This window comes from Tursiops truncatus, chromosome 7 (assembly GCF_011762595.2).
Source record: "Tursiops truncatus isolate mTurTru1 chromosome 7, mTurTru1.mat.Y, whole genome shotgun sequence".
Taxonomy (NCBI): Eukaryota; Metazoa; Chordata; class Mammalia; order Artiodactyla; family Delphinidae; genus Tursiops; species Tursiops truncatus.
Window position 1 is genome coordinate 82,436,307 of NC_047040.1, and position 16,327 is coordinate 82,452,633.

General features: G+C 38.9%; 1 long non-coding RNA gene across 1 annotated transcript; it reads left to right on the forward strand.

The window, feature by feature from the left end:
• The first annotated feature begins 263 nt into the window (after positions 1–263).
• LOC141279094 (uncharacterized) lies at positions 264–10,810 on the forward strand. The gene is made up of 4 exons (XR_012332850.1): positions 264–409; positions 1,607–1,700; positions 2,118–2,172; positions 10,796–10,810. It is a non-coding gene; the product is annotated as an uncharacterized lncRNA (long non-coding RNA).
• Positions 10,811–16,327: the final 5,517 nt, after the last annotated feature.

Sequence of the window (16,327 nt, forward strand, 5' to 3'; positions counted from 1 at the left end):
TTCTTTTGTCCTTCTTTCTTATTATAACGAGGGTAAACCATAAACCTACTCTATATAATAAAACATAAAACTCAAATGTGGAAAAAAATTTTAAATCTCTGCAAAGGAAGAGCCTTATAATCCACTGTAAGTTATCACAGTGCCCTCTGGGAACTTCCCTGAACTCTATAATTATTACTGATTCACTAACTTATTTGGTGCTTTGGTTATTCTAGGTGTATAATTATATAGCCTTTTGTGTACATGTTTTGGCTCTCATTAGATTATCAACCCCATGACAGAAGTCTCCAGCATAGTGTCCAACTCAATTCCCAGCACACTCCTATGCAGTGAGTGTTGGTGCTGATGATGAGTGGAGAGGATATCGGAGGAGGAAGATAAACGAGGCCTGCAAGAATGGAACCCCTGGGTAAGGCCCATAGAACTCCTCGAGGGCACCCCTTAGTTTTCTCACTGAGCATCTGGAAGAATGCATTTTCTCCAGGGGTTGGGGGTGTGTATCATGGACTCTCTGAGCTAAGTTATCAGTTTAGTAACTTGTCACAAGTCAAGGCCCAGTGAATAACAGTGAGAATGGTGCTGCTTTACTGCCTACCAGATCTGCTAGTAGGATCTAGTTTTTAGTTCTTACTAACTGGCCTCAGTTCTCAGTTCCTACTGAATTCAATAGGAATTCCGTCTAATCAGGTGCAGAGATGGACACCCACTGGTGCAACTTCAGCAAGGCCTCACGGTGGCCACTTTGGCTTCTGATCACCTTGTTTGACCACTATTGACCAAAGTGAGCTGATGTGGCAGCACATTAAGGCAGGCTTGAATTCACTTCCCATAATTTGGATTTGATGGTATAAAGTAACCGTGCAGTAACTGTCTTGACCAATTCAGCCTTTTTATGTTTAAGTTCCATGTTAAATTTTACAAATCTTAGAAGAGAAGAGAGCCTAACACATTTTAAGAAACCACAAGCACCTTGTGTAAAGTCAACTTGTAAAATCCCAGCTATTGAAGTAGTATATTTAGTAACTTTTTATACCTACAGTAGGTGTGGGTGTATGGGTATGCATGTGTGCACATGTGTGTTTTGGACTTATTTCAGTAGGAATAAAGTGTTCAGGGACAAGTTGATCAAGGTCTGTCTATATTGCTTTTTCTTTTTGTGATCATTCTATAGCTTTTGGATATTCTGGGAAAGCCATTTTACTTTTTTCAAATCTTAGTCTCTCATCTCTAAAATATGAGGATGTAACCATATGTTTCTTAAGGCTCTCTCAAGCTCTCACTTTATGATTAATTGTCAATAATACAGAAGAGTCATGAACAACTTATTTTCAGAAGATGCTGTCTGGACCAAAAATAAGGAATGATGACTAGTAGCTATATTTTAACCTGAGAGGAGTGGATATATTTACTTAATGTTATGGACCGAATGTTTGTGTCCCCCCAGCATGCATATGTTGAAAACTTAACCCCTAATGTAATGGTATTAGGAGGTGGGGCCTTTGAGGGTGATTAAGTTGTGAGGATGGAGCCCTCATGACGGGATTAGTGCCTTTATAAAAGAGACCCCAGAGTGTTCCTTCACCCCTTTTGCCATGTGAGAACACAGGAAGAAGATGACGATCTATGAACAAGAAAACACACCCTCACCAGACACTGAATCTGCCAGCACCTTGATCTTGGACTTCCCAGCCTCTAGAACTGTGAGAAACCAATTTCTGTTGTTTATAAGTTACCCAGTCTATTGTGTTCTGTTATAGCAGCTCAAACTGACTAAGGCATATAGTGACAGAGATCTTTTATCGCTCATTCTTCCTCTGGCCTTTGTGCTCCACAAGTGTATATTTTGTCCTCCCAATTCCATTTCTGAATTTCTCTATTTCATTCATCTATTCATTCATATATTTGCAAATATTTTTAGCTATAACCTGCAGATGAGACTTTCCTCTACCCAGCCTCAGTTTCCTTGCATGTGAAATGAGGGATTTGGGCTAGGTAGACTTTCAGGTCTCCAGCTGCACTAATGTGCTTTAACTCCATGAAGACATTTCCTACATAACCCTATCAGGAGGAAGAGACAATACAATCCTTCATTCTCCATGCATTTGTTCTCCCTACAGGTGCACAGTTTTTTTCTGGTGCGTTCTCTCAGCTGGCAGCAGAGCAAAGAATGAGGTAACTGCTGAGGATTGGCTGCCAAAACCTTATGTGGGAAAACAGAGTTTTCCAGAATTGATATTTCTAGGAATGATTGAAGAAAAAAAAATAGATGCAGCTTAACTTGGCAAGGTTAACAACACAGGCAGCAGGCTTTTGGGCTCAGCTGCCAGCATGACCTCGAATAAACCAGCTTTGCCTGACAGGACACCTGACAGGAATGTAGGGTGCAGAGTGGCCCACAGGCTGCAGGCATCCCTGGAGATCCAGGCATCCCATGGAGAAAATGGAAAGCTGGAGAACTGCTGGGCAGAGCTGTAAAGGATGTCGCTAGAGGTTTCCAAGTCAGCGTTAGACAGCAATGACTGCTACGGACTTCAGATATGAGGAAGTGTGTAGGGCCAGCTCCTGAGTACTAAGGGAATATGGTCAATTCTTTCTGATTTCTTTCAAATCTCATTTCAAGTCTCTCTGAGAGGAGTTGACTCTTCCTCCTGGTTTCTCTGGAGACTGGTCTGTAATGGAAAGAGTCACCTCTCTGGGAAGTTGTCTTTTAGTATTTTGTTACTATTTTTTGTGTGTGTCATGCACTTTCTGACCTCTAGCTGTGATGTTTTATGTGAATGAATTAGGTGGAGAATTGGAATGCGGGAGTTCTGGGCCTTTTTTTTTTTTTTTTTTAATTGTGGTAGAGTTGGTTTACAATGTTGTGTTAGTTTCTGTTGTACAACGAAGTGAATCAGCTATATGCATACATATATCCCCTCTTGGACCTCCCTCTCCACCCACCCCCACCCCATCCCATCCATCTAGGTCACCACAGAGCACGGAGCTGAGCTCCCTGCGATGTACAGCAGGTTCCCTCTAGCTATCTGTTTTACACATGGCAGTACACATACATCAATCCCAATCTCCCAGTTTATCCTCCCCACCACCCCTCCCCACCGTGTCCACACTTGATGGTTGACCTCTCCTTGCTGAGAGACATCTAATTGATGAGAACTCGTGCAAAGGCCTGAGAAGTTGAGAGAGACCAGCAAGTAGAGCTGACAAGAACCTCAGTGACAACGTAATCTGGCCCATCTCTTTAGACCTGAGGGAAACATCCTGCATCTATGTAGGAGAGTCAGAACCAGAAGCCAGGGCTTCTTATTTCCAGTTCAATCTCTTTCTAGCATCTTCGTTCCCTCAATTAAAAAAAGGGCAAATGTGCTGTTCCTAAGCATGCAGCATAAGCAGATGACCTTTGGGGACGTGAGGAAAGGGGCCAGCCGAGTGAAATAGGATATATGTCAGAGAATTCCCCAAAGTGAGGTTAGAGCCAGATTTAGAAGAAGCTGAATTTTAAAAATTGTAGGGCACAGATATTTGGGGCTGGGCGAGACCTTAACAATCCTGTCATCCATAACCCTACCTTTACAATTGAGGCCCAAAGAGGTGAAGTGATTTTTGCACTTCCTTGAAGAGGGAGCTTTTATAAATACAATACTTAAACTTCTTTTTCCATTTTTATTATTTGGCTTTCTGACCCCAGTTTTCCTCCCCTTTCTCCGTTTTTGACTGTGATTTGCCAATTTTTTAATTTTTTTAAGGGGGATCCCATCGATTTTGCCTATATATCATTTACTGAATATCTTTTACTTCTCTGTTTTTTCTGTTTTTCCTGTCCTTTTGTTAAAAATGCAAATCCATAAATAGTACCTGAGATCTGATCCCACAAACCCTTCCTGGAGAAGGTAAAAGAAGTCTTTGCCTCATTCACATGATGCACATGGCTTGCAGCTACAGCATTTTGTTGTTCTGCCAGGCACATATTCCTGTCATATTGGCCACCCTTCCTGGCTCTCCTGGCAATAGTGCATTTTCAGACCTTCCACCACTTTGTAATATTTATTCCCCTAGGTGTATTTGTCTGAACTATTTTTTGATGCCAAATTTCAGTTAGTTTCCTCTCCTTGTTTTCAAGGTCTTTTTGCTTCCAGCTGCTGGAGACAAACACCAGTGTAATCACAATAGCAGGACTGATTTAACTGATAATTGACAGAACAACCTGGAGTAATCATCACCTCTCATTCATAACTTCTCTATTCAACATTTCCTCCCCAGAAGTCATGGATTTGGCTAAAGTTTTCTGGTCCAAAAGTCAGTCAATATCTGGATCCCATGCCAGCAATAGAGTGTGCAGTTATCTAAAGCCATTTCTGTGCCTTCTCACTGCTTACCCCTCTTTTGCTTTCCCTTAAGTATTGCTTTTCTTCTTAGGCTTTCCCCTTGCCTCTTCTAGTAGATTGATGGTAAGTACCCCAGCTCTTCAGTATTTCAGATTCAAAAAGCTCCCATGGTTTTAGGAGCAGCTTTAAAGTCCTTTCTGCAGGCCTGTCTGCAATATCATTTGGGCCATTGAAACTAACAGATGAAAGGAAGGAGTTATTCTAAATTTTCAGTGGCTTTTGATTAGTATGGTTGGAGATTAAAATAACCCAGGCAGCTCCTTTCTCAGCACAGTTTCCTTGGGCTTATGTACCATAGCACTGCAAAATCCTCTGCACCTCTTTTACTTCTAGCCAGACCTGTGGGATCCTGTGTACCACTCCTACCCATGCCAGCTCTATGGGGTCTTCTGTGCCTCTCCCACCTACAGCCACCCCTGCAGAACCCTCTGCATTTTTCCACCTCTGTCAGTTCTGTGGGACTCTCTGCCTTTTTCCCACCATGGCCAGCCATCAACTCAGGCTCCATCCAGCTGCTTGGAATGACTTTTCAGAATGTAGGTTGCCTGAAATGGCATATGACGATGAATGTGTATTTTTCGTATATTCTAACTACTAATGGTCTCCCTCAGGCTGGTGACTTAAAAGTAAATTTTTCATGGTTTTCTCCCTGTTCCAAGCTATGAAAAGTAGGTCAGATGAACTAGGCACCAGTCAACACCATTTTGTTCCACGCAAGGGCATTATGAAGTCTCTAGATCCTTTCAGTTGTTTTCTTGAAGTTAGTTGACGAAGGGCAAAAAGCATATCAGTAGCAGCTTTGTACTGTGGAATCAGTCAATTTTATCTATCCCAAATTATCTTCAAAACACAAAATTTATTCTCAGTAAGGTTCTCTGTTTCCCAAAAGGCTTATTTCAGCAACTCTACTTTTAGGTGGTTTGTTTTCTCCATCTTCAAGAATTCCATCCTGGCCTGAGTAATTAGGTGTTTTGTTGGCATGGATTTCCTCAGCCTGCCCAGGGCCATTTGTCAAATGAAAATGCTTTCCTAAAATTTTTTGTCAAGGCAAACTATGAAAAACATGAGATCTATCTACAAATTAATACATATAGTCACATTAATTTACAGATATTAATCTCATAGAGCTCCCTAAGTATGCGATTCTTCAGGTTAACCAAAAATCCCATTTTCTTTTATTGTTTATCTATGACATGATTTCAAGACCCTTTGCTACCTGCTTTCTCTTCATGATTTGCAATGCAGTTTGTCTAAATCCTCCTTAAGCATCTCTGTCATATTTAGTTTTATTTTTCTTTAAAAAGGAAACCCATCAACTAGTAATATTATTTTCATTTATTCGTTTTCATTTATTGTTGCCTAGGGAGCTCTTCTAATGTATTTTTTAAAAATTTCTAGAAAATAAATTTGGGCTAAAAGTCCATCTGATCTGCTTAAGATTTGATTTTGATAGGACCTGAAATTCTTGCATAAGAAGAAAGGAAGATAGAGATAGAAGAAGAGGATGAGAGAAATTTTGAGACCATTGACTTCCTGTCTGCCTGGCGCTAGTACATTAGCCCTTATCAAAGTTGGAAGAACTGGTACAACACAGCCATTGTACATATTGGATCAATACCTGGCAAACGGCCTGAAGGTCAGATAAAGTACTTAGGCAGGCAGTTTGCCAGGCTAACGAGATGTCAGGAAAATCAATTAGACTCTAAAGAAAAAGTAGCAAGCTAACTAGAAATCCCATCTTGAAAGGCTCTCTGTATTTCAAAGGTGTTTTATATACATTCACAGTATCTTTATCTCATTCATAAAATTACATTTGATAAGCAATTAAAACTATCCTTGGGTCACGTGAGGTCATCTCATAAACGATTGTAAACATCTGCACTCTCCTAGATTAGAAATAGCTACAAAGGATGGAGATTTCATCAGATTCTTTTCAGGGTATAAGATTACACAACTTTCGATTAATTTGTTCTTTTTCTGTATTGATTATTTTATATGCATCTGGAATGCCAAAGATGCCCTTGTTATTTGAGTTGTCATAGACAACACGGACTTTGAGTACTCAAGGATGCCAGGTAGTTTACTTAGTAAATTATAGCCGTCTCAAGTCAAAAAATAGAAAGGGAAAAACAGGACTGATTGCTTTGGTAAATTTTTTCATCAGCAAGCAAAAGAAGCCTAATGTTTACTGTGTGGAAGGCAGAAATATTCGTGCTATTTGTTTACCAGCAAAATCTTTTTGTTATATATATAGTCCCTTCTCTGTCCCAGGGACCTTGTGGGCACATTTTAGTATAAATAACATTGTGATACTCTATTTATCCTGTGTCATATGATTTTCCTGGTATTGTTACATAAGACTACTGACAGATATTTTGTATTTGTAGTACATATTTCTCGCCTTCAGGAAGTTTTTGTTCAGTCTGGGGGAGAAATAATATTTAGGCATTTCAATGCCCTGTCAATAGAGATTTATTCATAATGGATAATTATCAAGGGCAAATTTATGAACTGTGCTAAGCCATGGGTGGAGATAACATGATGAACTAAACGATATGGTCTCTGCTATCATGAGCTTACAGTCTAGTGAGGGAAATGGGCAATACACAGCACTCTAAAATTGTGTAATTTTAAAACATATGATAAGTGTGACAAAGCAAAAAATAAGACAAAATGTGGAAAATGTAAGCTCAGTCACAAAGACTGCAAAGAAGTGGGTAGTGGTGAGCGTTTCAGGGAAAGGGGACAGCCTGCACTAAGGGTCTCAGGTTGAGGGACATTAGGGGCCAGATCACATAGGTCCTTGTAGGCCATTGCAGTTTATCACCACAGAAGACTACACTTTCTTTTCTTTGCTTTTCTTTTAACTTTTATATTACTTACCTGTGGTTGATAACAGGGTAATTGCAATAACAATAAATAGTGGAATTTGTTATTTTGGACGTAAGAAATTTATTTAAGATTCATGTATTTGCAGGATCTTCCTGAGTCCCTGTCTTTACAGATCTTTAACTCCAGTAGGTAGATCTACCTGACCTTGACTTTTAGGATGAGCCTTACCTTTTACCCTGATCACAGTGCAGAGCAAGGGTCTGCAAAGATCTATTTTTACTCATGCAATAATTGTGCAGCTCAGTACTGAATCAGTAGCATTACTCACTCAGCATGGACATAGGGGAATCTCAAATTTCCTAGGGCTTAGCCCCTGAACCAGGCAGCCTGATGTTTTAAGCTGCAGGTCCTGATACCAATTGCCTGCCCATTTGGATGCCTATTGATTATCCCCTACCTAGTTCTCCACCTGTTCATACCTTGAATCCCAACTAGCACCGTGGCCTCCTTTGACCCTGATTAATTGAACTCAAATCTAGTCTATCCTTTTGCCTTTGAACAATCGCCCTGTCTAGGTTCTGCTTTGCACACTTATGAACCTGTAGAATCTTACATAATGGCATCTTCTAGATACTAGATGCCTTAGTCCCAGTTACAACCGCCTGTTACTAAGTCCTTTTCTTGCAAGGCTAAAAGGATCCTTGAAAATAAGTACAAAGTTTCCTTTTCTGTACATGTGCAATTCAATTACTTATCCTGATCAGGTAGTTTATTATTGACTTCAATAACATTAACATAGTGTTAAAAAAACATGGGCCTTGTAGCTAGAGGGCCTGGGCTGTGCCACTTACTGCTGTGTGCAGACTTGCCCAAGTTATTTAACCGCTCTGGTTTCCTTATCTCTAGAATGGGGGAATAATTGTTGGGAGGATTAAATAAGTAAATACATGTAAAACACCTAGAATGTTGCCCGGTACTGTATAAAGTCTTCATAAATGTTAGCTAGTAAGTGATAGAATTAGGATTTAAACCTGGACCAAAGTCCAGAGCACATGCTTTAGCATGTATTTTCCCCCAACTTCTTAAGACAGGCATCTGCAAACTACCATCTTTGGGCCAAATCCAGCCAAGGAGTTAAAAATAGTTTTTATGTTTTTAAAGGGTTGTAAAAACAAACCAACCAGCAAAGAAACAAAGAAAAAAATGTGACAGAGACCTTATGTGACTTGTAAAGCCTAAAATATTTGTTGTATCTTTATAGAAAACATTTGCCGATGCCTGGTTTAATGTCTTGCTCTGCATCTTACCTGTTATGTGATGTGGGGCAATGTATTTAAACTCCAAGCATCTATTTTCTCATCTGCTGAAGGGAGATTATAAGATCCATGTTACAGGGTTATATAAGGACTAAAAACAATAGCATACAGGCAAGTACCAGCAGGAAGTTCTACAGGTAGTAGATGCCTGCTAAATGTCAGATTCATTCCTTCCTTTCCCTTGTAAGGGTTATGTTAACTTCTCTTAAGATACATTAAAGCTATTTTTAATATCATAAAATTGTCATTATGTCACTCTAGATAAGCAGCCTGCTGAGGGGCTTCTGAGTGATGATTTACCAAAGAGAACCAGAATATGTGGAAGGGGCTGGTGACCTGAAGCAGTAGTAATTTGGCCATTTTGGGGGCCCAGGTGTGTCTATAAATGAACTGCGAACAGGAGGCGGCCCTCCTAGGAAATTGTGAAAACAAAAACAAAGCATTATCTGTCATCAAGGTCAAGTAGACATTTGGGTGAATTTAAAACAATATGTGTGGGCTTCCCTGGTGGCGCAGTGGTTGAGAGTCCGCCTGCCGTTGCAGGGGACGCGGGTTCGTGTCCTGGTCCGGGAAGATCCCACATACCGCGGAGCAGCTGGGTCCGTGAGCCATGGCTGCTGAGCCTGCGCGTCCGGAGCCTGTGCTCCGCAATGGGAGAGACCACAAAAAACAATATGTGAAACAGCCTGTTTTCTCTACTCTTAATTGGCACAGGAGGCAAACTAAAGACATGAGAGAGAGAGAGGCCATTGTGAGGGTGATTCCCCAGAGTGCTCTGGAGAGAGAAGAAGGTGACTGCATGATCAGTGCAGGATGTTTAGAGGCCAGGAGAAGAATATTTGAGGGCTGGTTGAAAAGTGCCTTGCTTTCAAGACTCACAGACCAGGGCATGTCCTTCAAGAGTGAGAACAACCTTTTAGCAGAAGTGGAACATTATTTATGATCAGAAGGAGTGGGTTGGGGACTACAGCCAAAATAAAGACTAGGGCAGTATGTAGGGAGACATAGGAATCTCATGAATTCAAGAAGAGAGAGGGATCCAGGTCTATCTTGGAAAAGACATTTAAAGTCCATATTGTTTAGAATACAGATCCTTATGCAACACTTTTTCTATCCCACAGGTAATATTTTATACAGTCCATTTTAATCTCTCCAAAAATTAGCTATTTAAAATTTCCAGCCTTTTGGGGCTTTAAGAACCTTTTTATTGAAGTATAATACATATATAGAAAAGTAAGTCAATTAATTTTCACAAAACTGCACACACTCAGTTAACCAACATCCCAATTAAGAAAGAGAATATTACCAGCATCTTAGAAGCCCTCCTCATCTTCCCTTCCTGTTACCACCCCTCCTTAAAAGTAACAATTATCCAGATTTCCAGTAGAACACGTTAATTTTTCCTCTTTTTGTTCTTTACATATATAGGATCATATAGTATGTGTGTGTGTATATGTGAGTTTGTGTGTTTTACTCTCCACTAAGCTTGTGAGGTCCATCTCTATTGTTGCATGTAGTTGTAGTTATTCACTCCTATGGCTGTAAAGTATTCAGTTGTACGAATACAGCACAATTTATTCATTCTGTTGTAGTTGGACATTTGGATAGTTTCTACTTTTGGACATCACAAATCATACTACTGTAAACCTTCTGGCGCATGTCTTTGGGTAAACGTGTAGGCATTTCTGTTGCTGGGTCATAGGTTATGTATAAGTTAAGCTTTAGTAAATATTGGTTTTTCTAATGTGGTTATGCTAATTTAAATTCCATATTGGTAGGTTTTTGAGGAGAGGGAACAGGTGTTTCTAGGAATCTATCAGAATATGATCTATTAAAGAAATCCTGGGGGCTGGATATGGAACATCCCGTGAGCCAAGGGAAATTAGAGAAATGGGCAGATGAAGATGAAGATGCCCTGCCAGGTGCAGGATTGGGACAAGCTATTTGCTGTTAGTGCACCCTCACTTTGAGGAGCTTTTCGGAGTGACCTATTGCAGGAACTAGCTTAAACATTTTATTTGTTGGATGGATGATAGTAACAGGAATTGAACATAGAATTTCAGGTATCATCTATTAAACAATTATATGTGCTAGGTTGATTGCCTGGATTGTTTCCTTTTCCTATTTGAATACATATTAAACATTAGCTACCTGCTTATGACAGGAAACTACTATCACTGAGCCATCTGGATAGATACTCAAGTTACTTCTGATATTGCTGAGTGCTTTCCACTGTTATTAACTGTAGAATATTTTCCGCAGAAGACGAAAATGCCCAAAGGTGGAAAAATATGGTACCTTTTTTAAAACTGGAAGAAATATTGGTCCTTGAAGTTATGAATGCATTATTATATCTTTGGATCCTGGAAACATAACTAGCAAGTCATCAGGTAATTGGCTTCCTGAATTCAGAGTGTCGGGAGTTACCAGAATAGTTTGGGATAAGCTTATGTCAGGTCAGTTTGTTGTCATATTTTGATTGAATGCCACATAAAAGGAAGCAGTAGACATTATCTGGATTTCTGAAATTTTAGATTTCTTCCCACATGGCATTTCTGTTCATAATCCAGAAACATAGAGACTATTTGAAAAGCAGCATGGTCATTCATGAACTTTGGAGTCATATAAACCTGGATTGGAAATCCAGTTCTGTTACTTATTAGCTAGAAATGTGTGACCTTTGGATAAGTTACCTACCCTATTAAATGCTGAGTTTCTTCATATTTGAAGCTGGGACAACAATACTGGCCCTACAGTGTTGTTGTGAGCATTAAAGGGGTTAATTTAAATATTTGCGCAGATTCTCAGCTTTTTAGCCCCACCTCTTCTGCATCCTTTTCTTTGGAGGTCAAGTGGTACTACAAAATGCACCCACAGCTTCTAGACTAGTAATTCTCCCTGTGCTCAAAATCTCACTTTGTCCTGTTGCTGCCTGCCCTTCCTATCACAGCAGTTACATAAAGGGTTGTAGCTTTCTATTTACTTATCTCTGTCTCTGATAGAGTTTTATCTATCAGGAAGCAAGAACCATGTTTGTTTTACCTCCTAACACCTAGCAGAGAGCCTTGCACACAAGTAAAAAGAATTATTGAGCTTTCCCCCACCTTCTATATCCTTTGATTATTTGAAAATTAGAAAAGAAAGTCCTCATTTTGGTAGCATTATTAATATGTGGACCTCAGGACTACAGTTCAACAGACCCTTGAAAATTGAGAAAAGTGGCCAAGCTAAACAGGATGAGATTAGGGAAGAAAACAAACCGGGCTGACACAAGAAAGGGAATAATTATGTAGGTACGAAGGAAGTAGAAACATGCCCGAATGTGAGTCAGCAGCCTGGTGCTGTTATTAAAAGTGTGAACACGATCCTAGGATGTATTAATAGATGCATGACATGCAGAAACCATGGAGTAATCTGCCTATTTTGACTTTGCATTTCCTGGGCACTTATTGAAGAGTTGTGTATTTTCCGGTGCTCCATAGTTATTGGAAGTTGCAGAGAAATTGGGAAGGATGTGGCTAGTGGACAAAAAATATTCAAAGGCATCAAATATACCTTTTGGTGAAGGAATTTTAAACCTGTTGTGAGGTTTTACTCTATAGAGGAGTAAATTAATAGGCAATAGAGTGTATTGTGTTTTTCAGGATATTACATAAATATATGATGAATATAAGATAATGTCATTAACTCATAGAACTAGAAACATTCGTGACAGAGGATATGGTGCATCTTCCTTCCTGTGGGAAGCTGAATGCCTAAACCTTTCAAAATAGACAGTTTTCAGTCCTTCCTGGAAGTTTTCATAATCTTGCTCCATAGCCATCTATTGATTTATCGCTCACAAAGTCAAGAAATTCTTTTTCCTAAGCCCAATGTCTTTCTCTTTGATTTTGACCATATTCTTTAGTTTTGGTCCATCACTGATAGGGAGAATTTGGGTTCCCTTTATGTTAACTTCTTAGTATATCTGAAATTATTAGTCATCCCCTTGCTGTGATTTTGGCATCTCTTCCCTACCCTAAAATTCTCTAACTTTCCCTTCTGTTGAGTACTCTTTGTAATTCTTCTCTGAACCTTCTCCCTGATATCCACACTCCTTACAAGTTGAGCCTGATGACTTAAACTGGACATATAATCTAAAGGCTTCTGACCTGCTGAAACAAGCAAAAAAACCCCTCACCTTCACATTATTTCTTCTCACTTTTTCCCTTTAAAAAGTGGTTTCCAACTATTTCTTTATTATATTGATTTTTACCACCAGTTTTTCACTCCTTAAGAAATTATCTATCATTTTTACTTTTTTTTTTTCTGTTTTCATAGGAATATTTTTCATCCAGTAAAGGTAATTTTGAATCTTACTCCCCCCATCACAGTATCAGCATGCATTTTGTGAATAGAGCATTGGCTCCTTGGTTCAGTTGTAATTTAGACAACTTGCTAGGACAAACCCCAGGACTGATTCTGACAGAGCTTCCTGGAGGCAGCACTCATGACTGGTACAGAGACAGTGATAACAATTATTTCAGTAGGCTTTAAACCAGATATTCCTTCACCCAACAGAGATAAGGTAAATTAGAAAATGAGTGGAATGGATTGAAAACTTTTATTATCAAGTGATAAGTCATCTTTTGTTTATTTCTTGTCTATGTGGGCCATCAATACAGGATCTGACTCAATCTGTTCCTCCCAAAGTTATATGGGATGCAATTTATGATAATAATTATTGCCTGTAGGATACTTAAACTATTTTTAGTTTTTCTTTTGTCTACACACTTGAGAAAAAAAACATATGTTTAGATCAGAGCTTTTTGGCAATAATGATATTCAAGTTGGTATTAGGCTATTTTATATATATATTTAAAATTTCCTGGAAATTTAAAAATTTATTCACCATATATATTCACTTAAAAATGCTTATTGCTAAATGTACTAGGTGACTGCGATAGAGGTGAATAAAGGTGAATAGTATAGGGTGCATAATTTTTAAATTAGTGAAGGGGAAAACCATGGAAAAGAAATTAAAACAAAAAATCTAATAATATCAATAATAATACTAATAAAAGTAACTGAGGCATAGAAGAAGGGCAGCTACCTATGTGAGAATGTGAGAATGGAGGTTTCACAGTGGAGGTGGTATTTAAGCTCAATTTTGTAACATACTTAGAGAGAGACAGGGTTGGGAGAAGTATATTTTATGCAGAACAAACAAAAAGATCGAAGATATGGAGAATTAAACTGCATATAGCATGTGGGAGGCTGAAAGAAGTTTGTTATGGCTGGAATTAAGTTTCAGTAGCCTGATTTGGAAAATTAGGCAGGGACTAGATCAAAAAGCAAGAGCCTTACATGCCATGCTTAGGAGGCTGGGATTTTATCCTGTGGGCCAGTAAGAAAGCTCCTGCAAGGCATGATTTGCAGTTGTCAAGATATGGAAGCAACCTAAGTGTCCATCAACAGATGAATGGATAAAGAAGATGTGGTATAGATATACAATGGAAAACTACTCAGCCATAAAAAAAGCATGAAATTTTGCCATTTGCAGCAACATGGATGGACTTGGAGGGCATTATGCTAGTGAAATAAGTCAGATGGAGAAAGACAAATACTGTATGATATCACTTATATGGGGAATCTGAAAAATACAACAAACTAGTGAATATAACAGAAAAGAAGCTGACTCACAGATACAGAGAACAAACTGGTGGTTACCAGCAGGGGGGCTTGCAATATAGGGGTAGGAGAGTGGGAGGTACAAACTATTGGGTATAAGATAAGCTCAAGGATGTATTGTACAACACAGGGAATATAGTCAATATTTTGTAATAACTGTAAATGGGAAGTAACCTTTAAAAATTGTATACAAAATTTTTAAAAATGATAAATAAATAAAGGAGGTTCAGAAATTGAAAGAAAAAAATTTTTAAATAGAAAACAAAGAGAAAAGTCCTGTAGAAATTCCAGACCCTTGTTACCTCTCACATGGAGAGGAATAACATCAATGAGGCTAGAGCAAAGGGCATTTATTTTGGGGATATCATAGAGGTAAAGTCAAAGGGACTAAGTTATGTATGGATGAGAGAGAGAAGGAACTGTCCACGGGGCAAGGTTGATAGCTTGGGAGATTGCATAATGGTTTTGCCATTTATTGAGAGAGGGGATGTAGTAATATTCAGTTTGAGGAAGATAGTGAGATTAATTTTAAAAGATTATATTATAGATATGCTAAGAACACAGAGGTAGAGCTGCTGGTGGAAAATGCAGGTACATTTAAAGTTTGTAATAGATGGCTGTCTGCCATGGAATGTTGCTTCTACACAGATCCAAACTCAAGGACAATGACTATTGTAAATAATAGAGAAATCAGGGTTTGAATTCTGAAATACTCCTAAAGAGGAGCATGCCCTTGGAAAACAGTTGTTTGATAAAAACAGGCCTTGTATGGAGGGCTTCTTCATGTGTTTCTTCAAACTTGTTTCATAGGTACCTATGGATGCCTTCCAACAATGCAGTACTGCATGGATGTGTTCTACATGTCTCATATTGGCTATATTCTCTCTTTCCTGGAATTTTCTTGTCTAAGCTTTCACACCAGGCTGTACTGACTATACAGTGCTCTTTGGATACTTATATTTTTATTCTTGTTATTTAAAGGGAGAAGAAATAGATACAGGTCTTTTGAAATCATAGGAAATTCAGAAATTTCTTGACTTGTTTGGAAGGCAAAACATTTGCAATTAGGTACACATGCACACACACATCTCGTGCCTTCTGTTCTGACAATGTTCCTTGTCCGGCTCCATCTCTTTGCCAGCAGCTTAGGACTCGGCTGGTGAGTGGAGTCAAGGATGCTGTTTTTCAAGCAAATCTACAACTTGGCTTCTCCAAGTCTTTTTAAAAGAATCTTTTACCTGCCACACCAGGTTATTGCAAGAATAAAAGGAAATAATGCTTGCAAGAGTTCTTTTTTAAACTATGAAGGACTATAGAAATGTAAGAAGGTAAAGAAATACAGAGAACTATTCATTTCCATTTCCAATACAGAAGTGTACCTGTTTGTAATTTTCTTTGTGCTAAGGATGTTTAGTCATAAGTGGGGCTATGGGAAGACTTTTGATCATGCATCATTTCTCAGGCACACACTGCTTAAAGATACATTTATCTTTCTCCGACCTAATCCCTTTGTGTATTTCAATTCAGTTGAAGTTTCTCACAGGCTTGTACTGTTTTCACTAAGTTTTTACCATAATACTTTTTACGCATATCCCTACAGACTGTAATAATGTAGCAGATAATTCCGGGGCAAAAAAGCCCTGAGAATTTACTTCAAGGAGAATTGTTTTCCATGAATACGCTCTAATGCCATTTCTACAAGTATGTTTAACTTAGTGTTTATTTACTTTCATGGTTTATTTTGATCAGCTCTCTATCAAATTACCTTGTAAAATCCCAGAACTCTAGGCTGTTTCTGTACACACATGTTATCTCCAGCTGGTATTTGTGGGGAAGCCGCCAAGCGGCCACAGAGCAGGTGTTTTCAGGCTCCCTCCTGAGAGTGCCTGGCCAGATGGGGTCAGGAAAGCTTACCCAGGAGCCACTGAAGCCTGGGAGTTTGGCTGCCTACCCAGAAGGGATGATGGCATGTCCTGGATGATTTTTAGACCTGGTAACTTTAGGAGGTAAACTGAGTGAGAATCACAGTTCCTAATAAATGGCTGTCAAAATGGTTATACACATAGATCCAGCTTAAAAGGTCAGGACAGATTTTAAATATTCTAAAAATTAATTCATGATGAT